This window comes from Bison bison, unplaced genomic scaffold (genome assembly GCF_000754665.1).
Source record: "Bison bison bison isolate TAMUID 2011002044 unplaced genomic scaffold, Bison_UMD1.0 scf7180017864105, whole genome shotgun sequence".
Lineage (NCBI taxonomy): Eukaryota > Metazoa > Chordata > Mammalia > Artiodactyla > Bovidae > Bison > Bison bison.
Window position 1 is genome coordinate 5459459 of NW_011494677.1, and position 1663 is coordinate 5461121.

A 1663-nucleotide genomic window follows, 5' to 3' on the forward strand; every position below is an offset into this window, starting at 1 on the left:
TCAGGAGGACAAGTTTCTCTTTCAAGGACAGACAGCTGAATAACCTTAGACGTCTTTCTCACTACTTATAGTTCTGGGAAGTATGCAAAACTAATATTTTATCAGCATCTTATATAGGATTTGTCATATATGTATTAAACACATATTTGTTGAATTCATTTCTTAATAACCATGCTAAAGATAACTGTGAAACCATTCAAAATCATACCTACAAAAGGAAACGGAAGCACTATAGCTATATAGAGGCTTCTAAAATCATTGGAATTAAAAAAAAAGGTAGTAAAAGGTTACTGAAACTATTAATCCAGGCCTGAAACTCCTATGTACTATCTTTAGAAAGTAATAGACTAGAGCAAATGGAGTCAGGATGTCTCATTATCATAAAGTCTGGGAATGTGAATCCCACAGAGAAAAGGTTGACAGCTAGGGAAGAAATGAGCAGAAAGAATTAAGAAGGAAATGCTAGAGGGTTTAACATGAGGAGGGGTTTACAAAAGATAAGGTTTGTTAATTGAAAATAAGAAGCGCTAATATTAATAAAAAAATGGGACTGACTGAATGCCCATATGAGATGTTATCCAAGGTCTGGAGAGATTTAGGAAAAGAGGAGACATCGTAGTAAGAACTGTAATACATTATATTTGTACAGCAAATTGCTTTTTGGTTTAGGAAGCTTTTCTACAGACTTTATTTTGCGTGAACTTTATAAGTACTCTATGAAGTAGAATAATTATTATTTAGGTTCAGGGATAGTAATATTATCAAGCCGCTTTCCTTTTCTTTCTTTTCTCCTTTTTTCTTTTCGGACGCACAGCAGAGTTTATGGGGTCTTAGTTCCCCAACCAGGGATTGAACCCGCACCCTCAGCAATGAAAGTGTGGAAGACTGCCAGGGAAGTCCCGAGCAGTTCCTTTATGCTAAAAATCTCACCTGTTTATACAGTTTACTTGGAGTTAGAAAACCTGGGTTCAAATTTCAACTCTTCTACTTATAAGCTAGGAGGCCTTGAGCAAGTTACTTAACATCTCTGTTCTCAGTTTCTTTACATATAAGATGATCTAACAAAAGTTTTTATTGAAGGGATTGCTATGAGGTTGCAATGACTTAAGACATTTAAAATACTTACAACAGAGTCTGGCACACAGCAAGGACCTTCTCAATGTTATATATAACAATAATGATACTAACCACTTTCTTCTCTGAAGGAGAGATTGAGGTTCTGAGAAGTTGAGTTTTTGATCAGGGTCATGTAATTAGTCATGTTAAAAGCTCAAAGTTAGACTCTTACTCCAAATTCTCTGCTTTTCTAGAAACATTGCATATTGCTCCAGTCATTGTTTGTGGAGACACTGAGACAGAATATGAATATAAAAAGTGGAAGAATGTGTATGTATAAAATCAAGCTGGAAACATCCATTGGGAGAAGAGTCTTCAGGTAAAGTGAGTACTTAAATAAATGTAGTAGGTAAGGAAGCTTGGAAGAGCTGTTTTAGCTTTGTGTCCGTAGGGTTTGGTACAGTGCATGACACCCCCAACATGAAACTGAATTACTTTTTGATCATCTAATAACCACTCTCCAATAAAAAGCAAGACTCCAAAATGGCCTTTGGGAAACCACCTGTAACCTACAGTCATGGTATTTGGGTGAGAATGACTCCTAATC